Source organism: Mauremys reevesii, linkage group 12 (genome assembly GCF_016161935.1).
Source record: "Mauremys reevesii isolate NIE-2019 linkage group 12, ASM1616193v1, whole genome shotgun sequence".
In the NCBI taxonomy this organism is placed as follows: domain Eukaryota; kingdom Metazoa; phylum Chordata; order Testudines; family Geoemydidae; genus Mauremys; species Mauremys reevesii.
The window spans coordinates 45,794,689-45,816,885 of NC_052634.1; the positions used below are offsets into that span (position 1 = coordinate 45,794,689).

The 22,197-nt window shown below is 57.8% G+C and overlaps 1 non-coding gene across 1 annotated transcript; it reads left to right on the forward strand.

Annotated features, from left to right (window-relative positions):
• Positions 1 to 10,881: 10,881 nt before the first annotated feature.
• On the forward strand, positions 10,882 to 11,071 carry LOC120376338. The gene has a single exon (XR_005587224.1). It is a non-coding gene; the product is annotated as a U2 spliceosomal RNA (small nuclear RNA).
• The last annotated feature ends 11,126 nt before the right edge of the window (positions 11,072 to 22,197 follow it).

Sequence of the window (22,197 nt, forward strand, 5' to 3'; positions counted from 1 at the left end):
GGAGTATCATTGTATTTAGCACAATATTTGATTATTTTACACCCTTCAAAGTATGTAACTGGTCGTATACAGGTGTTACGAAGTGGGAATGTGCTTAATGTTTTCTCTGAATACTGTCTGTGTGCCTCAGTTTCCCCTATGCATTTCTCAAGGCTCTAGATGGTGGGATAAGGGGGTGTGATTGTTGTAGAGCCCGAGAGGGACTGTGTGATGCCGTCTGCACAGAGAATGTCCGACACCCTGTCTCCAGGCAACAGATGGCCTGGGCCCTGCCCTGCAAAGGTGCCAGCTGAAGGTGTTGGTGCGCTCCCTCCAGCTCTGACGGTGCCCCTCACTCCCGACCCACAGCCCCTGCTATCCCAGCCCTGACCTCCAGACTCACAGCTCTGCTGGTGCCCCTCACTCCCGACCTGCAGCCCCCTGCGCTCCCTCCAGCTCTGACGGTGCCCCTCACTCCCGACCCACAGCCCCTGCTATCCCAGCCCTGACCTCCAGACTCACAGTTCTGCTGGTGCCCCTCACTCCCGACCTGCAGCCCCCTGCGCTCCCTCCAGCTCTGACGGTGCCCCTCACTCCCAACCCGCAGCCCCCTGCACTCCCTCCAGCTCTGATGGTGCCCCTCACTCCCGACCCGCAGCCCCTGCTATCCTATTCCTGACCTGTGATGTTATGAGTGTAATATAATATTTCATTGAAAGGTGACAGGGCCAGAAAGAGTTAATTAACTCACCTCACCCACTGACCTGACCCATGGGTGAACCTTAAGGACTGGTTAGGAAGATCTATAAATGAACAGAGCTTTGAAATGCAAGTCTGCATTGTTAGAGGTAGAAGGGGAGATGTTTGCTCAGGGCTTGTGATGTCAGCAAACAAGTCTTGTCTATTGCTGTAGTTTTAATTCAAAGATCAGAAAAGGAATATTAACATTTATGATGATACTTGAGTGAAATAGTATTATTGTCTCTGTGTCTCTTTGAAGGTTGTGCTAACCTGGATCTGAACTGTTTAATGGGTAAATTACCCTGTGCTAATTGCCAGGATGTTTGGGAGAAGGAGTTAAGCCTGTTGTTTTCTCAGGCGCAAGGCTGCTGGAAATGTATAAGAACCCTGGGACATGATCCTGCTTCATCTCAGATCTGCTTTGGGTTTCAAGAGGGGAAACCTTAAGCCATAAGGATTGAGATCCTGAGTCACTGACTGAGTCACCCTGAATATGGACATTGGACTGTAACCTCTGGACTATTTCTAAAAGGACTTTGGCAACTACAAGCTCACCTCATCTATGCATCTGAACTTCAAGAATTGAATTCAAGCCTGTCTGTATATTGATCTTTTAACCAACACTCTCTTTTCTTTTTTAATAAATTTTAGCTTAGTTAATAAGAATGGGCTATAGCGTGTATTCTGGGTAAGATCTAAGTTATAATTGAACCTGGGTATGTGGCTGATCCTTTGGGATTGGAAGAACCTTTTCTTTTATATAATGAGATCAGATTTTCAGGAATCGTCATCATATCTGACGTGTGTGTGTCTGGATGGAGGCCTGAGGCTGGGCACTTTATGGGAACTGCGTTGTTTGGATTCTGAGTAACCAGTGAGGTGCTACAGAAGCTGTTTTGTGCTGGTTGGTAAATCTAAGTATTAGAATAACCACCAGCATTTGGGGTTTGTCTGCCCCATTTTGTTTGCAGTTCACCCTGATTGAGTGACCTCAGCTGGCTCCCACGGGCAGCACCGTCACACTGCTCCTTTCTAGTCACACTTTCTACACATCTAACATTAGTATATAATGTAATACAGATCTATCCCAACACCTGCCGGAGGGCCTCTGGTAAGGCGGATTCCGCGGCATGCCTGTGGGAGGTCTGCCGGTCCTCTCGCCTTCGGCGTAACCACCGCCGAATTGCCGCTGCAGCCGCAGGACTGGCAGAGCTCCCGCAGGCATGCGGCCTAATCCGCATTACCAGGGGACCTCCTGCAGGCAGCCTGACTGCCACCCTCACAGCGATCGGCAGCCCCCTCCCTGCTCTGACCACTCGACCCCACTCCCCTCCCAGGGTGGTGCAGGGGTCACTGGGTCGGTGTCCCAGCTCTGCTAAGGGCCGTGACTGATTTTCCCAAAGTGCTTCCTTCTGAATCCAGCACATCTGCCCCCCCCCCCCCGCCTGGTCACTGCCCACCCCCGTGTGGGGGCACCAGCACTGTGCCGGGTCGTGATGGGAAATTGTCCAAGCTGGCCCAGGAGAGATGTGTGTGTCCCTGCTGCCCCCTGCTGGTGGGGCTGAGCCCCGCTCTGTGTGTGTGTGTGTGTGTGCGCGCATCTGTGACACTGTTTGTATCAGTGTGTTGCTGGGCTAACCAGTAGGAAATGGCTTTGCAGGATTTTGTATTCTGCAGCCAGTGACACACACACAAAGGGACTCACACAATCCCAAGAACACTCACACACAACACACCCAGAGGGACATGCTAGCTCAACCCCCAAAGAGAGAAACAATCACTCCCCCCCACACACACCATAATATTCACAATCGTGCTCAGAGACACAACTGCACGCAGTTCACTCCCACTGCTCCAAATACAAGGACCTCCTGCCCCACACAGCATGTGCTAAGGCCTGTGGAACTCACTGCCACTGGATAGCTACCAATGAGAATGATCCCCTCATGCTGGATCATCTGCTTGGCCCCCTGCCCCCTCTCGGGGTGCGCTGTGCGGCGTGGCTGGGGACTGTGCAATGGCCCAGCACCAGGCAATGCAGAACGGACACCACACACCCTGCCCTCACCTGAGCTGCTCTCCAGGTGCATTGGAGCCCAGTGCCCCGCACCTTGGCACTCCTGCCCCACAGGGGGTGAGCTGCAGCCCCCGCCACACTCCACAGAGGGGAGAAGGGTCAGGCCAGCCAGCCCTTTTAAGATGGGGAAATCACCATCAGGGTCGACGGTATGGGGCTGTGACATATGGAGAAACGGTTGTTGCGCCGGCAGAAGGCAGCAGAGCATGCACACACACACAATTGCAAACATACACGAACACATGCATGAATCCAGCCACACACACACAATTGCTAATATACACAAACACCCGCACAAATCCAGCCAACACCAACACAAGCCTGGGAGCCAGGGCAGCAGAGCAGGCTGGGGCTGGGTCACTCCACTTCCCACAGGAAGTAGCCATCCCCCCTGGTCCCACGATGGCCTGGGCCCGGCCCCCCTCGGCTTCCCCCCACGCAGGCCGGGGGCCCCCGCCGGCGCGGCTCCCCTGGCTCCCAAGCTTGGGAGGGGAACCGCCCCACAGCACTCGCCGGTGGTGTGGCTGGGAGCCAGGGGAATGGACCAGGCTGGGGCTGGGTCACTCCACGTACCATGCAGTGAGTGCAGGGGCGGGGGCCAAGAGGAAGAGCCGGGCAGCCCCCCTGCAGCAGCTCCCCTCCCCAGCTCACCTCCACTCCGCCTTCTCCCCTGAGCACACCGGCTCCCAGCCCCGCCCCCTCACACGCGGCTTTGAGCGGGACGGAGCCCAGGCCCTGCCGGAGACGCGCTCGGGTAAGAGGCTGAGGCTGAGGCTGGGGCCGGGGCGGGGGAAGCGGGACCCGCCGCCGCCGCCGCTGCCGAAGCACAGCCCGGTCTTCGGCGGCGGGGGGCCCCTTCTGTTCCGGGACCCGCCGCTGAAGTGCCCCGAAGGCCCGCGGCGGGGACCCCCCCCGCCACCGAATTACCGCCAAAGACCGGGCTGCGCTTTGGCGGCGGGTCCCACTTCGGCAGTAATTCGGCGGCAGGGGGCTCCCGCCGCGGGTCTTCGGGGCACTTTGGCGGCGGGTCCCGGAACGGAAGGGGCCCCCCGCCGCCGAAGACCCCGGGCCCCCGGAATCCTCTGGGCGGCCCTGCCTAGTGGTTGCACAGGCCCTGACCACTGCCTGTCAGCAGGATTCCTCCTCCTCCTCAGTGAGACTAAATCTCTGCACCTAGACAGCCGGTCCATCCGCTGCACGTCAATCCCCCATGCCTGAGCCTCCCTGCCAAAGCCCTGCACCTGGCTCCAGAGAATTAAGTCTCACATCTCACTGGGAACTCGACTTCTTGTGCCCAGAGAGTCTCGGCCCCCCTCAGTAGCTGACCTGAGAAACACAGTGTCTGCAAAAGCAGCAAAGAGTCGTGTGGCACCTTATAGATTAACAGACCTATTGGAGCATGAGCTTTCGTGGGTGAATCCCCACTTCGTCGGATGCGTCAGTGTCGGCCTTTCCCAAAGAAGTGCCTGGAGGGACTTTTTCTGTGTGACCACGTGGCCTAATGGATAAGGCATCTGACTTCAGATCAGGCGATCGAGGGGTCAAGTCTCTTCGTGGTTGCGCTTGTCCAGTTTTACCTTTGGGCTGAACGTCCTGCTCCCTTCAGGGCTGGAACCTCTTCTTGGCCACTCAGGCCAATGCTCTGGCTTCAGCTAGAGCCCCGGGAAGGAGTTGGGGGTTGGGCGTCACAAAGGCTGGGGCATGAGCCCCAGGTGCTTCCAGTCTCACCTTTGCCATTTCTGACTTGCCAAAGAAAATGGGCGGCTGCCCAGGCTAGTGTGTGGAGCAGTTTCCCTCTTCCAAGTGTGCGCCTGTCCCTGTGCGTGAGGGGGGTTGCTACATGGAGCCTGGGTGTTTCTCTGCTTCTCGCCAGCTGGGGAAAAGGCTCTTGGGGTAAAATCTCCTGCCCCACTGCAAAAGTGAGAACGGAGAGTCCTTCTCTCTGGTCACACACTCCCAGGGGTGAATCGCCTCCTGAAACCGTCTCTTTCTGTCTCTTCAGCCCACCTGGTCCCCATCAGTTCCCCCTTCGTTTTGCTGCTCTCCAGTCACTAACTGCAGGAAGCGCCGTCCACGGGTGCAGTAGGTCCCGCCGCTGCCACCAGTTGTCACAGAGTGTGGGGGAGTCCGACTCTGCACCCCTCTTCCTGGGACTCACAGTGACTCTCAGCCAGCCAGTAAAACAGAAGGTTTATTGGACAACAGGAATACAGGCTACAGCACAACCAGGACCCCTCAATCGAGTCCTTCTGGGGTTCAGGGTGCAGGGATCCCAGCATAGGATTCCCTGAACTCTTCCCCCCAAGCCCCAAACCGAAACTGACCCAACCCCCTCCAGCCGGCTCCCTGGCTTTGTCTAGCTCCCCGGGCAAAGGTGTTGACCTCCCCTCCCCCCGCCTAGCTCATGGTACAGGCTGAATACCTGTCCCTCACCTAAAATCCTCCCTGGCTCTCCCAACCCCCACACAGACAGCCCATACTCCATCACAGCAGGTCAGGACTGGGATTGCAGGGGCTGCGGGTCGGGAGTGAGGGGCATTAGCAGAGTCTTGAGGTCAGGACTGGGATAACAGGGGCTGCTGGTCGGGAGTATTGATGGGCACCAGCAGAGCTGTGATTCTGCAGGTCAGGACTGGGATATCAGAGGCTGCGGGTCGGGAGTGAGGGGCACCAGAAGAGCTGTGAGGCTGGAGGTCAGGACTGGGATAGCAGGGGCTGTGGGTCAGGAGTGAGGGGCATCCACAGAGCTGTGGGTCTGGAGGTCAGGACTGGGATAGCAGGGGCTGCGGGTCGGGAGTGAGGGGCACCGGCAGAGCTGTGGGTCTGGAGGTCAGGACTGGATAACAGGGGCTGCGGGTCGGGAGTGAAGGGCACCGGCAAAGCTGTGATTCTGCAGGTCAGGACTGGGATAGCAGGGGCTGCGGGTCAGGAGTGATGGGCACCTTATCACCAGGAGCTGCTCCCGGCCAGGCACCACACCCCATTCACACGCCTTTGGTCACTATGTAGCTCAGTGTGAATCACTGCCCCGAAGTGACTCCGGTGCAGGCACCCACAGCACGAACTCCCCACACCGGATTCTGTCCACACGCAGAGAAGTCTCTCCGCCGGGCTCCTTCGTTCCTCTCGCTGCTCTGCGTCCTGCCGCCAGACACTGCTCATCTGCATAACCCCGCCCATGGACACGTGACACCTTCTGTCGTTTTAGTCTCAAGTGAATGAGCCCCCTGCGGGGAGTGAACACGTCAGCGCACGTCACAGCCCCAGCGCACGTCACCGCCGCCGGGCGGGGTTTGTCTGGGAGCCCCGCGCGGGGGGGCGGGGCTTCCGGGAGAGACCCAGCCCCATAGACCGCCTGGGGCAGGGAGATATCGGGGGAAGGGGGGAGACGGGGGGAGGGAGAGACCCAGCCCCATAGACCTGTAGGGGCAGGGAGATATAGAGGTCAGGAGGGGAGGAGAGGGTGTTGACAGAGACCCAGCCTGGGGTGCAGGGGAAATGGGGTGGGGTGCAGGGAGCTGGGGGAGAGAAGAGACGAGTGGGGGTGAAATGTTGGTCCAGGGAATCTGAGTCACTCCCAGGACATGCGGTGCAGGGGGGAGCACGGAGGCAGTGACAGAGCCCCAGCCCCACAGAGCCCCAGAGGGATATTGAGGGCAGGGGAGGGGATGGAGGGAGGAGAGACCCATCTCCATAGACCCCCAGAGGCAGGAAATGAGGGGAGAAGGGGGGAGGGAGGGATCCAGCCCTATAGACCTGTAGGAGCCGGGAGATATTGGGGGCAGGAGGGGAGAAGGGGGGTTGGCAGAGACCCAGCCTGGGGTGCAGGAGAAATGGGCTGGTTTGGAAGGAGCTGGGGAGGAGAAGAGACACAGGGCAGGACACATGTTGGGACAGGGAAACTGACTCACTCCAAATACATGCGGAGCAGGGCAGGGCGGAGGCAGATCATGCTGGTCCCAGGGTAATTTCGGGGGGTTCTGATTCCCCACTCAGCCGGGGGGGGCTCCCCTCTGGGCTGAGGAGCCCTGGGGTGGGCGGGTGCAGGGGCTGGGTGTGTGTGTCAGGCTGGGGGAGCTGCCTGGGCAGAGGGGCTGTTACTGGGGGGGCTGCAGCAGCCCCTGGCTTGACGTGGTTTCCATCACACCCAGGGGTTACAGTTGGTTCAGTGGCTCAGCACCCCCCACTATACAGATTGTTCTGGCACCACTGGCCTAGGGTCACCGTCTAGTGCCCTTTGCCGCCCCGCTCAGGGCCTGCCTGGCTCTCCTAGAGCAGGGCGAGCGCCCAGCTCTCCTGGGGCAGGGCTGGCGAGAGCTCTGGACAGATACAACTTAGATAATTTTTTTACCTCAAGGTTCCCAAGACACAGACAAGGTTTTCATCTCGAGGCCAAAAGACCAAAAACATCAAGACACTTGATCGCGGCCTTGGATAGACCAAGAGACTACTCACCCCATCTGAGCTCATACTAACAGCGCCGGGGAGCCTGGACGAATATTAGTTGGACAGAGGAGCCTGGAGCAGTTTATCAGAGAGCAGAAATGAATCCCGAACACAGCGCTGGAGCTGCAGTGCTCAGCGCATGGGCCTGGGTCTCCTGCACAGTCTCCCTGCCCCCCCTCGTGGCATAACAAGTTCCCTGCAGAGAAGCAGAGGTGCGGGAACGAGGGGTGCGGCGGGTGCTGCAGCACCCCCATGTCTCACTGTGCAAAGCTCCAGATGCTGTGGGAACAAAGCCAGCATTATTGTGTGATTCCAGAGAACCCCGGAGCTGTGCTGCCCCTGTGCAGTGTGAGCGGGAATTGCACTTTTTCACACTGCTTGTGAACACCAGGGCCCGTGCAACCATTTAGGCAAACTAGGCGGCCACCTAGGGCGCCTAGTGGTTGGAGGCGTCTAAAAGCCCCCTGTGGAGCGGAGGTGAGCTGGGGGGGGCGCGCGGGGAGGGCTGTCCCCAGTAATGGGGGATTGGGGGCGCACAGGGGAACCGCTCCCCACCCCAGCTCACCTCCACTCTGCCTCCTCCGCCGAGCACACAGCCCAACTCTAATTCTCCTCCAATCGGCGTCGCAAGCCTGGGCGGGGAGGAGAATTAGAGCGATGCCGGGGTGCTCAGTGGAGGGGGTGGAGCCGAGGTGAGCTGGGGCGGGCTCCCCAGGCAGGCTTAGCTTCCGCAGGCGGGGGGGGGGCAGGTTATATCTGTGTGCGGTGCCCGGGCTCCAGGAATATTCAGGACTGGGGGCCCTGCTCCAGCAATATTTGGAGCTGGGTCTCTCCCCCGGCCCTGAGCCTCCCCAATGCCCCAAACCCTCATCCCCAGCCAGAGCCCTCATCCCCCTGCACCCTAATCCTCTGCCCCAGCCCTGAGCCCCCCTGCACAGCATGAACCCCTCATCCCCCTGCACCCTAATCCTCAGCCCAGCCAGAGCCGTCATCCCCCTGCACCCTAATCCTCAGTCCCAGCCCTGAGCCCCCCTGCGCAGCATGAACCCCTCATCCCCCCGCACCCTAATCCTCTGCCCCAGCCAGAGCCCTCATCCCCCCCCACCCTAATCCTCTGCCCCAGCCCTGAGCGCCCCCGCGCAGCATGAACCCCTCATCCCCCTGCACCCTAATCCTCTGCCCCAGCCAGAGCCCTCACCCCTGCACCCTAATCCTCAGCCCCAGCCCTGAACCCCCCTGCAGCATGAACCCCTCATCCCCCCGCACCCTAATCCTCTGCCCCAGCCCTGAGCCCTGCCCCCGCAGGATGAACCCCTCATCCCCAGCCAGAGCCCTCATCCCCCCGCACACTAATCCTCTGCCCCAGCCCTGAGTCCCCTCCAGCATAATGAATCCCTCATCCTCAGCCCCACAGCCCTCACACCTGGATTCCCACCAATCCCCAAACTCCTCGCCACAAGGTGCACCCCCTCCCCCTTCCCACATACCCCTTCCCAACCCCAAACTCAGTCCCAAAGCCTGCACCCTTCACCCCCACCTGCACACCCACCCCAGCCCCAGCCCAGAGCCGGCACCCACCACCCAAACTCCATCCCAAAGCCTGCACCCCTCCTGCACCCTAATCCCCAGCCCAGGATCTGCACCCCAGACCTCCTCCAGAGCCCCTCCCAGAGCATTAGGCAGGTGGGAGCAGAGATGGGGGGCAGAGTTGGGGGGCGGGTTCTGGGCACCACCAAACTGTCTACAAACTTGCCACCCATGTCCGCAGGAGGTCTCCCCAGGCAGGGTAAGCTGCCGTGGCAGGGGGTGGGGTGGGGAGGAAGTCTCCCCAGGCAGGGGTAGCTGCCACGGGGGGAGTAGTTGCTGCAGGGGGGCTCCCCGGGTGGGGGGCTGTGTTCGCTGCGGGGGGTGGGGGAACGGACAGACGCGGTTAGCTGGGTGGGAGGGTGCAAGGTGGAAGTTTCACCTAGGACCCAAAACTTCCTTGCACCTGCCCTGGGGCTTTCCGCACCCCTGACAGGCTGATTAGACACCTGCAGCCAATCAAGGCAGAGCTACTCAGGGCACTTGGATTTAAAAAGGAGTCACTTCAGTTTGTGGTGTGTGTGTGTGAGGAGCTGGGAGTAAGAGGCGCAAGGAGCTGAGAGGCAGAGAGTGAGAGTGAGAGTGAGAGTGAGAGTGAGAGAGTGTGAGTGCTATGCTATGCTGCTGGAGGACTGAGGAGTACAAGCGTTATCAGACACCAGGAGGAAGGTCCTGTGGTGAGGATAAAGAAGGTGGTTGGAGGAGGACATGGGGAAGTAGCCCAGGGAGTTGTAGCTGTCATGCAGCTGTTACAGGAGGCACTATAGACAGCTGCAATCCACAGGGCCCTGGGCTGGAACCCGGAGTAGAGGGCAGGCCTGGGTTCCCCCAAACCTCCCAACTCCTGATCAGACCCAGGAGGAGTTGACCCGGTTCCACCACAGGGGAAGATCACTGAGGTGAGCAAATCTGCCAATAAGCGCAGGACCCACCAAGGTAGAGGAAGAACTTTGTCGCAGCCTCTAATTGCAGCATTTTTAAATGGTCTGCATGTTGCTTGCAGGCTCCTAACACTTGTGACAGCAGCTCCTTTTAACTTCCATTCAACCATCTGTACTTATGCCGATAGGTCAACTTTAGGTCTTTAACTTTGATTGGTAGCTGAGAAGATGGTATATCGGACAGAAACCCGTTCGACAAACCTCTTCATTTCCTTGTTATTTCCTGACTTCTTTATTCATCACCTTTTCCTTATTTCCCAGCAGATTGACTAGTTCTGGGAGCTAGCAGGGGGACCTGACGGGCTCCTTATTTTCTGATTTCTTTCGGAAGCATTGAACTTGCCAGGGCACAGTCAGATTCTGGATGCTCATGGAAATGTAACACCTCGTGCTCAGCTTTAGTTCTGTTTCTCAGCTCTTTTGGAAAATCGATCTTTAGTCTGTCATGTAGCATCCTTGCATTAGGAGATGGCTAATTAATAAGACCATAAACCTTGGCAATCAAATGGAACCTGAAGTCCACAGAAGAGCCCGAAAGGCCCTTGGGGGGTGGAGTGCAAGTTGAGGAAGACTTCCCTGCACAGCTTCTCTCTCAATTCTCGTTTTCCTGTATTGAGAGCAAAAGTCGGGAATCAGCTCAGGGTAGGGTTATACCATGTGTGTGCAGTGGTTAGACAAGGAACTGGACTGGTATGGAGCAAAACTATCTTATGTGTGCCTGATGACTGTACGTTTGAGAAGGAGCAGAAAAGAGCAGTGGGGCTGCGGTATAGCGCTTGCATAGGCTTTCTTTGGCCTGTTTTGCTGTAAGAGTTAACAGTGAGAGATTGTTAGTCACATGTCAGTGGGTGGGTTTATGCAAATTAGGCGTGCACAGGGAAACCAGCAAGAGGAAGGAGGGTGAAAGACTTCTCTGTCTTTGAACAGAATTGTGTGTTAAGGGCTCTTGCTTTGAATTCTTCCAGTGGAGTCATTTCGGGGAAGTGATCATCACTTTGAGTTACCTAGTTATCAAGTGTCGTGAATGGTGTTTGGTGCGTGTCTGGGAGCTCCTCGTGCTGAAGTAGAAAGAAGTGGGGGAAGAGCAGCTGCCTAACGTCCGAGACTAACAGCATCGCTTCTCGGCCTTCTGGCTAAGATAAGTGTAGTGTCTGTTCTTATCAGTGTAATATCTGGTAGGTCCTTTATTTGAGGACTGTGTATTAAATTGATTTTTGAAACAAGGGGATGGAATAGGAGCTTGCTCTGACCACCCCATGCATTGACCTGGTATTGCAGTGTCTCCAGGACCAGTGCTTCTCCTTTTGGGGAGAATTGTGTGGTTAAAAAAGCAGAATAAGATTCACTCTAAAGATGCTGATTTGAGAAGATTTTTTTTTTTAAATTAGTTGGAAAATCAGGTTTCTTTAGCACTTAAGTTCTTCATAACAATGTATTGTTAAAATTCCTTGGGAGTGTTTTCTGAGTCTACAGCTGTGAGTTTCTTTGTCTTGCTGGAAAATTGTTTTAAAAGCTGAGATTCTTCTATCAGAGGGGTAGCCGTGTTAGTCTGGTTCTGTAGAAGCAGCAAAGAATCCTGTGGCACCTTATAGACTAACAGATGTTTTGCAGCATGAGCTTTCGTGGGTGAATACCCACTTCTTCGGATGCAAGCAGTGCAAGCAGTATTCACCCACGAAAGCTCATGCTGCAAAACATCTGTTAGTCTATAAGGTGCCACAGGATTCTTTGAGATTCTTCTGTTTGCTGAGTTTTTTCAACAACATGAGGGATGAATGCTTTCCAGACTGAGGGTCTGTTTGGGAGATGGATGGTTGGTTGGGGGGGGGGGGTTGTGTGTGTGTGGGGGGGGAACACAGATTGGCAATATTCGAGGTCACATGTATATCAATAACTGGATGAGTTACACAGACTTCTCCCCACCCAGCCTACGTTCCATGTATCTTGACTGAGCCTGCCGCCCACCATCCCAGAGCAGAAGCCTGAAGCCTGAGCCCCACCGCACGTGGGGAGGAGGGGAACTCCCGCTGGTTGCTGGCTCCTGCAGTGTTTATGACTCCGGAAGGGGGTAGGGACCAGCCCCTGCAGGCAGTCGGGGGGATGAGCCGCTGCTTTGCTGCCCCCGAATCCCCCTCAATTACAGCCCGGGAGGCTGTGGCCACAATAAAAGCCCCTGGTGGCCACATTTGAGAAATGCTGGAGCCTCACAGTAAACAAATCCCAGCAGGTTTGTCACACCCTGTCCCCCACCCTGGGGATTTCCTGCCCTCTCCCACCCAGACCAACCTCCCTGGAAGTTCCCACCCCCTATGTATTTACTGCCCTTTCTCCCCGCCAAGGGAACCCGCCAGCAACTCCCTGATAATCCCTCCCTCAACTGGCTCCACTGCAGCCATTTCCCTTCCCCGGCCCCTGGGAGGACGGAATGAGCTGGAGCAAAACATGGATGTTGCGCTGCAGCCTGTTAGGGCAAAAAGGGCAACTGGGGACATGTCAGAACAGGAAATAATTTCCCAGCACAATTCCCCCCAGGCTCTTTCCCTGCACACGGATATTCCAGCTTGTCCTGCATGGGACAGAAAAATTCAAATGTAGGGCTGTCAATTAATCGCAGTTAACTTACACCATTACCTTTAAAATATCATGATTAATCTCAGTTTTAATCACACCGTTAAACAATAGAATATCAATTTAAATTTATTATATTTTTTGATTTTCTACATTTTCAATTAGATTGATTTCAATTACAACACAGAATACGAAGTGTACAGTGCTCACTATATATAGTTTTATTACAAATATTTACACTGTAAAATATAAAGTGCTGTAGTGCAATCTCTTTATCATTAAAGTGCAACTTGCATAGGTAGATTTTTTTGTTGGTTCATAAGTGCACTCAAAAAGAAAACAATGTAAAACTTCAAGTCCAGTCAGTCCTACTTCTTGTTCAGCCAATTGCTGAGACAAACAGGTTTGTTTACATTTACTAGAATAATGCTGCCCGTGTCTTGTATACGTCACCTAAAAGTGAGAACAGGCTCTCTCGTGGCACTTTTGCAGCCAGCATTGCAAGGTATTAACATGCCAGATATGCTAACATCCATATGCCTTCATACTTCAACCACCATTCCAGAGGACATGCTCCATGCTGAAAACGCTCGTTAAAAAAATAATGCATTAATTTGTGACTGAAGACCTTGATGAAGAACTGTATGTCTCCTACTCCATGGTTCTATCCGCATTCTGCCATATATTTCGTTTTATGGCAGTCTTGGGTGATGACCCAGCACATGTTCATTTTAAGAACACTTTCACTGCAAATTTGACAAAAAACACAAAGAAGGTATAATGTGAGATTTCTAGAGATAGCTACAGTGCTCAACCCAAGGTTTAAGAATCTGAAGAGCCTTCCAAAATCCAAGAGGGACGAGGTGTGAAACATGTTGTCAGAAGTCCTCAAAGAGCAACACTCTGATACAGACACTACAGAACCTGAACCACTAGACAGGACAATCAATCTTCGGTGGTTGGAATCTGACTCAGATGAGGAATATGAATGTACTTTGGATCGTTATCGAGCAGTACCTGTCATCAGCATGGAAGCATGTCCCTGGCCTCTGATTGCTAGAAGCTGGGAGGGGAGAACAGGGGCTGGACCTCTCCATGGCCGCCTGGTCTGCTCACTCCCTCTGCAGCCCGTAGCCAGAGCCAGCCTTAGGGGTGGATGCCACCAGGGCATTGCCCAGGGGTACCATGCTCAAGGGCGGTGCTGTACGGTGGCAGAGAGGTGTGTGCTGCCGGTGTAAAGTCAGAAACTGCTCCCGGCTGGCAGGGGAGTGCTGCTTGGGGTGGTGCCCAGATTTCTCCCTGCTCCCTCCCGGCATAGGAACATGGGGGGAGGGAGGGGAAGAGAAGGGGGAGAGAGCGGTGATGAGCGGCTACTGCTCCCCCCAATGTTCCTCCGTGCCCCCCTAGGGGGCTGTGAGGGGGGAGCAAGGAGCGACATCAGGGCTCCCTGCCTCCAGGTCACCTTCCCCACCTGGGCTGCATAAGGGGAGGACAAAGAGCAGCCGCCCAGGTAGGGAAGGTGACCTGGAGGCAGGGAGCCCTGATGTCGCTCCTTGCTCCCCCCTCACAGCCCCCTAGCGATGTGCGGAGGAGCAGTGTTCAGGGGCGGCGGGGGGAGCGAGCAGCAATGCAGCTACTCTGTGCATCCAGGTCAGTTTCCCTGAGTGGGCACAGGAGGAGGTGCAGGGGTTAGGGGAAGAGGGGGCACAGTGCAGGGATTAGGGGTGCGGGAGGAGGCAGGGGTTAGGGGTGCAGGGGTTCGGGGCACTGGGGTGCCAGAGGTCACAGGTTTAGGGTTTGGGGGGCACAGAGTTAGCGGTTTAGGGGGCACAGGGTTCGGGGTGCGGGCCGTAAGGGTGCTGGAGGGGGTGCAGGGTTAGGGGCACCAGAAGTTGGGGATGTAGGGTTAGGGGTGCTGGAGGGAGCACAGGGTTATGGGTGCAGAGGTTAGGGGTGCCAGAGGGGGACACAGGGTTAGGGGCGTGGGGGAGGACGCAGGGTGAACAGTGCAGGGTTAGAAGCACAGGAAGGGGCACGGGGCTCTCCTGTGGCCCAACCCCACAGGAGATTGACCCCATGTTTAAAGAACAAACCTCTATACTAAGGGCTGCAATATCCACTGGGGTGAGAAAAACGGCATCAGCTCCTTGCTGCCCAGCCTGTGAGAGCTCTGACTATGCGTCTATAAAGAGAACAGCGAATGGAAGTTAAGTGGCTCCGGTTCGCGCTCTGTTAGAGTCCCACCGGGAACAGGGAGCAGAAGTTAAGTTGCCTCCTGTTCTATAACTGATGGGGGGGGCAGCAGGGATTAGGGGCATGGAGAACGGGGGTGCCTGACAGGCGTTGGGCTGCACGTTCCCTGCTGCGGGGTTCCCTGCTGCAGCTCCGCAGACTGGAGCCTGCTCCTCCTGTGCAGGGCCAGCTCCAGCTTTTCAGCTGCCCGAAGCAGGAGGAAAAAAAAGAAAAAGGACAAGCTGTGGCTCTTCGGCGGCAGCTCAGCCACACTGCTGCTTCTGCGGCAGTTCGGCGGCGAGTCCTCCCCCCCTTCCTCTTTGGCAGCAATTCGGCGGCAGCTCAAAGACTAAGACAGGGAATGAGGGACCTGCCGCCGAATTTCCACCAAAGACCCAGCCGTGCTGCCCCGATACCGGACGGGCCGCCCCTTTGAATTGGCCGCTCCAAGCGCCTGCTTGCTACACTGGTGCCTGGAGCCAGACCTGCTCCCGTGACAAGCAGGGGCTGGTGCAGAGCGTGGCAGGGCAGGGAGATGACATCTCCCCTAACGGCGGGGCCTTTTCACAGCAAGGGCAGCACCTCCCCGCAGGAGCACAGACCCCACCTACTCCTCCTGCTTTCTCCTGACACCAGCACCACCCTTCCCAGCACCGCCTCATGGCAGCATCTGCTTCCGGACTCGCACCAGAAACGGGAAGTCTGGGCCGGGCCGGGCCTGGCAGCGGCTGTCAGGAAATGGAAGCAGGAGACACGACCACTCCCATGGTGCTGTGGGGACCGTCCTGGCTGGTGGGAGATGGAGGCAGTGGACACTACCACTCCCATGGTGCTGTGGGGTTTTCAGGTGGGGTGCCCCCCTGCCAGGGTTGGGCTCCAGGGGAAGTTTGGCAGCTTAAGGGACTGGGGGGGGGGGTTGCTTGGAGGAGGTTTGAGGACCAACAGCGAAGGGGAAGTTGGACACTGGCCAGAATACCAGGAGCTAGCGGGTGATAAGGGGGGTTCTGGGCATCAGAGTGGGAGCTTCCCCCACTTCCCGGCCACAGGCCCACGGGGCTCCTGGATGGAGGAGTTTGGGGGGCTGTGGGGGCCCATGAAGGACTAGCTCAGCGTGTGATGAGGGACTGGGATGTATGTGGGGGCCGGACTGTGGGTTGGGGTGTCCAGGGGGACCCAAGGGAAGGGACTAGGGGGATTAGGGATAGAGGAGGGTGGGGTTACCAAGGTGCATTGTGGGAATGTGGGATTTAGAGAGCCCAGAGTGGATGGGTGGGGCGGGTTGGAGGACCCCACAGTGGCTGAAAAGGGGAACCCGGCAGGTTGGGGGGCAGCAGAGATTGGAGATGAGGAACCTCACACCCTGGGGATGGACTGGGGCAGTGGGGGGATGGGAGAGTGGGGCCCAGCCATGGGGAAATGGGCTGGAGGCAATTAGGGGCGGGGCACTGAGGGGAGGAAGGGGGTGCTGAGGACGGGGCGAAGGGAAAGGCCGGGCAGAGCGGACAGGGTGGGGAGGGGACACCGGGGGCGGGGCTGGCGGGAGGGTCACAGCGGGGGGGGGGGACGCTACGGGGGCAGGTTGGGGGGGGGCTCAGGGGCCCCGTGGCCCCAGGCTGCCGCTTGTGGGGCTGCTCCCAGGCAGCTCAGCCCCCCCCCCGCTGCTGCCCCCCAGGCCCAGCGGGGGGGGGGGGGGGACGCCCTTTCACACCGCGCTGCCTCTGCCCTGCGCCCCCCCAGCCCGGCTCCCACGCGGAGCGAGGGAACCGGGGCCTCCCCCCACGCGCCGAGTCTCTGTCCCGCGCTCTCTCCGCCAATCAGGGAGCGGGGAGGGGCGCGGCGAAGTGACGAGTTACGGCCCCTCCTCCAATAGAGGCCGCGTGTGAGAGAGAGAGAGAGAGAACTACGCTTCCCAGAGTGCACCGGGAGGGGGCGCGTTGCCTGAGCAACCTCCGTCACTTCCGCTCTGAGACGAGCCAGGAACTACAACTCCCAGCCTGCCCCGGGGCGCCTCCGTCCTCTCCAGCCCAGGTGAGGGCGCGTCCCTGGGTCAACCTGACACCTCCCCCCCCCAACGCAACTCCTTATCCCCGCCCCGCCCCCCAGAGAGCCCCGGCCCCGCCCCCTCCGGCTCCTGACGCGGACTCGCCCTTGTCTCGTTGGATGGAGCCATATGGAAATACGGGGGAGGGGCAGGGCTGGGAGCCAGGACTCCTGGGTTCTCCCCCAGCTCTGGGAGGGGAGGGGCTGGGGTGCCTGCTGCCCTCGCGGTGACCAGCAGAGCCCCCCCTGCAGCTTGCCCCCCCCAACCACGCGCTGGGTGTGCTGGTGCCTGGAGCCGCCCCTGGTTCCAGCCCCTCTGCCCAGGCAGCTCCCCAGCCTGACACACACACACAGCCCCTGCACCCGCCCCACCCCCGGGCGCCGCCGCCCAGAGGGGAGCCCCCCGGCTGAGTGGGGAATCAGAGCCCCCCCCCCCCGAAATTACCCTGGGACCAACATGATCTGCCTCCGCCCTGCCCTGCTCCGCATGTATTCGGAGTGAGTCAGTTTCCCTGTCCCAACATGTGTCCTGCCCTGTGTCTCTTCTCCTCCCCAGTTCTCTCCAAACCACCCCATTTCCACTGCACCCCAGGCTGGGTCTCTGCCCACCCCCCTTCTCCCCTCCTGACCCCAATATCTCCCTGCCCCTACAGGTCTATAGGGCTGGATCCCTCCCTCCCCCCTTCTCCCCTCATTTCCTGCCTCTGGGGGCCTATGGAGATGGGTGTCTTCTCTGCCATCCCCTCTCCTGCCCCCCCATATCCCGCTGCCTCTATGGGGCTGGGTCTCTCCCCCCTCCCTCCCTTCCCCTGCCCCCAATATCCCTCTGGGGCTCTGTGGGGCTGGGGCTCTCTCCCTGCCCCTGTACTCCCACCCTGCACAGCATGTCCTGGGAGTGACTCAGTTTCCCTGGACCAACATTTCACACACACCCCCCGACATGTCTCCCTCCACCCCAGGCTGGGTCTCTGCCAATCTCCCTTCTCCCCTCCTGACTCCAAGATCCTCTGCCCCTACAGGTCTATAGGGCTGGATCCCTCCCTCCCCCCTTCTCCCCTCATTTCCTGCCCCTATGGGTCTATGGGGCTGGGTCTCTCCCTCCCCTCATCCCTTCCCCCAATATCTCCCTGCCCCAGGCTGTCTATGGGGCTGGGTCTCTCCCTGAAGCCCCGCCCCCAGCGCGGGGCTCACAGACAATCCCCGCCCGGCGGCTGTGACGTGCGCTGGGGCTGTGACGTGCGCTGACGGGCTCACTCCCCGCAGGCAACTCATTCACTGGAGACCAAAATGACAGAAGGTGTCACGTGTCCATGGGCGGGGCTATGCAGATGAGCAGTGTCTGGCGGCAGGACGGAGAGCAGCGAGAGGAACCGAAGGAGCCCGGCGGAGAGAATTCTCTGCGTGTGGACAGAATCCGGTGTGGGGAGTTCGTGCTGTGGGTGCCTGCGCCGGAGTCACTTCGGGGCAGTGATTGCCACTGAGCTACGTAGTGACCAAAGGTGTGTGAATGGGGTGTGGTGCCTGGCGGGGAGCAGCTCATGGTGAAAAGAAAGAGGTGGGAGCAGGAGATCCTGTCCTAGCAGAGGGTTGAGTGGGGTTTCTTTGCAACCGTGAGTGGGCTTGTTGTGGGTGCAATTAGACTCCCCCTTCTGTGGTGGGGCAGGGCTTCTACTGTCTGCCTTGAGGAGGGGGGGGTTCCATGATGTCACAGACAATGGGGGGTTGGGGAGGTTTGAATCATGTTTCTGAAGTAGGAGAGCAACTTCCCCTGCTCCCACTCACTCTCTACTATGGGGCTGGGATCTCTAGGGAGGGAAACACAGGAAAAAACCGTCCCCCGTATGGAACCCAGGAGTCCTGGCTCCCAGTCCCCCTGCTCTAGACCCCCTCCACTCCCACAGCCAGGGATAGAACTCAGGGGTCCTGGTGCCCAGCTGCCTCCCTGCTCTGACCACTCAACCCCACTCCCCTCCCAGGGTGGTGCAGGGGTCACTGGGTCTGTGTCTCAGCTCTGCTAAGGGCCTTGACTGATTTTCCCAAAGTGCTTCCTTCTGAATCCAGCACATCTGCTCCCCCTCCCCCTGGCCCGGTTACTGCCCACCCCCGTGTGGGGGCACCAGCACTGTGCCGGGTCGTGATGGGAAATTGTCCAAGCTGGCCCAGGAGAGACGTGTGTGTCCCTGCTGCCCCCTGCTGGTGGGGCTGAGCCCTGCTCTGTGTGTGTGTGTGTGTGTGGTGGCTTTGCAGGATTTTGTATCCTGCAGCAAGTGACACACACACACACATTGACGCACAAAGGGACTCACACAATCCCAAAAACACTCACACACAACACACCCAGAGGGGCATGCTAGCCCAACCCCCAAAGAGAGAAACAATCACACCCCCAGCCACACTCACAATCACACACACCAGACTATTCAGAATCGTGCTCAGAGACACAACCGCACACAGTTCACTCCCACTGCTCCCAACACAAGGACCTCCTGCCCCACACAGCGTGTGCCGAGGCCTGTGGAACTCACTGCCACTGGACAGCTACCAATGAGAATGGACCTTTCCAGGAGACCAATAGACATGGCCGTAGCGACAGAGGGGGCTGGGCTCCCGGGGTCTGACCCGGGCTGAGACTGGTTCTGACCTAGAGGGGTCTATCCAGCCGGGGCAGTGTGACCCACAGACAAACCCACCAGAAGCGCCTTTCTTAGCGGGTCTCCCAGGCCATCCCCCACCCTGCCCCGGGTTGGGTAACAAAGGGGCAGTACGGGACTCTGGGCCATGTTGCAACCCGGCCCCAGCCCCTCGCTCCCACATGCTGGTGAGTTGGGTAACTGCCGAGGGATTGCACAAGAGAAAGTCAGAGCCAGGGAGAGAACCCAGGAGTCCTGGTTCTCCCCCTGACACACCCCCTAACCACGGGCTCCCACTCCCCTCCCAGGGCTGGAGATAGAACCCAGGAATTCTGACCACCAACCCTCCCCCCCACCCCCGCTCTGACCACCAGACCCCACACTCCCCTTTTAGATTTTAATCTCGCTGCCTCTTCTATCCACCCAGCCCACCTGTCCATCCCTTTGCTGCAGGTTTCTGGGGCGTCACCCCTGCTCTGCATTCCCCCAGTGCAGCCCAAGGCTTTTCCTCCCCCCAACCACACATCCTCTCCCCCCTCGTGCTGGATCGTCTGCTTGGCCCCCTGCCCCCTCTCGGGGTGCGCTGTGCGGCGTGGCTGGGGATTGTGCAATGGCCCAGCACCAGGCAACACAGAACGGACACCACACGCCCTGCCCCACCTCACCTGAGCTGCTCTCCAGGTGCATCGGAACCCAGCGCCCCGCACCTTGGCACTTCTGCCCCACAGGGGGTGAGCTGCAGCCCCCGCCACACTCCGCAGAGGGGAGAAGGGTCAGGCCAACCAGCCCTTGTAAGATGGGGAAATACCACCGGGGTCGATGGTATGGGGGCTGTGACATACGGAGAAACGATTGTTGCACCAAAAGAGGGCAGCAGAGCACACACACACACACACACACACACTTGCAAACATACACAAACACATGCATGAATCCAGCCACACACACACACAATTGCTAATATACACAAACTCCTGCACAAATCCAGCCAACATCAACACAACTGCTAACAGATGCAAACACATGCACAAATCCAGCCACATGAACACACACACTTGCATAGTCACAAACACAACCCCCACAGCTATAATAACACCTCCCCCCCACACAAAACCTTTACAGAAAACAACACATACAAACTTATGCAGAAATCCATCCATCCACCCACCATCCCCATTCTGTGCACACACCTGGGGTCACTGTGACACTGAAAACTTCAATTCAATGGGGGGCCCAGCACCATGGCTATTCCCTGCACCCCAGGGCTCACAGGGGGTGGAATTGGGGGCACAGGTGGCACAATCCAGTGCCAGCAAAGGGGGGGGGCGTTGTTTCTGTACCACCTGGCACGGGCTCCTTCCAGGATTTGCATTTCTTGGTAGCTTTCACCCCATCACCGCTTCCTGCCCAGCCCCCTCCTGCTGTGCAAGATGGTTCAGTGCGGGATGGGAAGAACCCAGGAGTCCTGGCTCCCAGCCCCACCTGTGCTAACGTACGAGACTCCACTCTAACCCCAGCGCTGGGACTGGAACCTAGGAGTCCTGACACCCATCTTCCTTTCCTCTAACCACTAGACCCCATTGCTGCCCTTCTTGGGAGCCAGGACTCCTGGGTTCTGTCCCCAACTCTGGGAGCAGAGTGGGGTCTAGTGGTTAGAGCAGGAGGAGCCAGGACTCCTGGGTTCTACTCTCAGCACTGCTGTGTGACACTGGGCCTCTGTTTCTCCTCCCACTTTTTGGGTGTGGAGCCTGTAAACTCTGGGGCAGGGCCTGTCTCTCGCTGTGTCTGGGCAGCGCCTGGCCCAATGGGGGCCTTGATTCTGCCCCGGTCTCTGTAGGTGCTGCTGTTGTACAGATAAGTAGTTGTGATACTAGAAGGTGTGGCAGTGCGAGAGTGCACCACCATTGCCGTGCAAGGGCTAAATGTGATTCTTATCCCTGTGACCTCCCGTGCACCCTTCCCCCTCCCCGATTCTCCACCCTGAGCCGCTTGTGCCGCTGCCTTCGTCAATGGCAGCACAAAAAGCCACCCAGCCCTAGCTCTAAAACAAGAAGATGACCAAAAAAACCCCCAAAAACCTCACACCAAGAGGAAACCAGCCCCGGCAGTTTGTGACTTCACTTTCCAAAATTAGACACACACACACAGACTCTCTCTCTCTCTCTCTCAAAGAGCCCCCTTTGCCAATGCACCACCTCACCTCGTCCAGGGAGGTCTAGGCGGGAAGCTCCATGTGGGAGCGGTGATGGCTGGCACCATCAAGGTAGGTTCTGGAGATGGTCCTCCAGGTGTGGGCGTCTTGGCTCCAACTGGCACTGGGCTCACGCTGGGCTGCGTTCAGTTCCTCTCTCTGGTGTGCGCCCCGGCTTCACAAATGCCCCCGCCCCCTGCTCTTTCCTTCTGGTACAAAAAATATCCTCTTCCTTCACCCCAGAGAGAGACACCCATGGTGCTGCTCAGCACACGCCTTCCCCGCACCTTCCCCCCCCCCCATTCCCAGGAGTGTGCAGGAAGGGAGTCATGATTGGGGAGAGCCCGTGTCCAGAGGGGAGGATGGGGGGGCTTGCCCCCTCCACGGAGCATGGAGGTGCCAGTAGGCACCTATGGATGGTCAACCCAAGCAGGGCCAGGACGGAAATGGGAGGCCTGTTCCCCCAACATGGAGAATCTGGGGTGTAACCTTACTTAACGGGTCAGTCTGTCCTTTCTCTGACTGTCCCATTCCAGCTTCAACTAGCGCTTGTGGTTCATTCGTTCTTTTTCATTCCTTTCCTTCTCTGGCTTGTATGTTCTTGCTTTCTTTTTTCCCCTCTCCCTTTCATGCTCTTCCTTTCTTTCCTTCTTTTTCTAATGTTTTTTCTCTCCCTTTATTTCTTTCTCTGCCTTTCATGTTCTTTTCACTCTCTGTCTCGCTGGTTATTTTTTTCACTCGCTCTATTTCCTCGCTCCCTTCCAAGCC